The sequence below is a fragment of the Eimeria mitis genome, genomic scaffold (genome assembly GCF_000499745.2).
Source record: "Eimeria mitis Houghton genomic scaffold, Emh_scaff2846, whole genome shotgun sequence".
Classification (NCBI taxonomy): Eukaryota; Apicomplexa; class Conoidasida; order Eucoccidiorida; family Eimeriidae; genus Eimeria; species Eimeria mitis.
Window position 1 is genome coordinate 738 of NW_013571185.1, and position 276 is coordinate 1,013.

Consider the following 276-nt stretch of genomic DNA (forward strand, 5'->3'; position numbering starts at 1 on the left):
TAGGGTTTAGGGTTAAGGGTTTAGGGTTTAGGGTTTAGGGTTTGAGAGGAAGTGAACAAAACCCTAGAGAGCAGCAAGACGAGCTCTTAGGAAGGTTTCTCTGCTGCTGCAGCTGTCTCCTAGGGCCTCCCACTCTGCTGCTGTCAGCAGCAGCAGCTTCCATCTGCGGAGACACCCAGCAAACCCTAAACCCTAAACCCTAAACCCTAAACCCTAAACCCTACACCCTGAGCCAGATAGCACAGTGGGGAGAAGGAATGCTACAACGAAACGTAC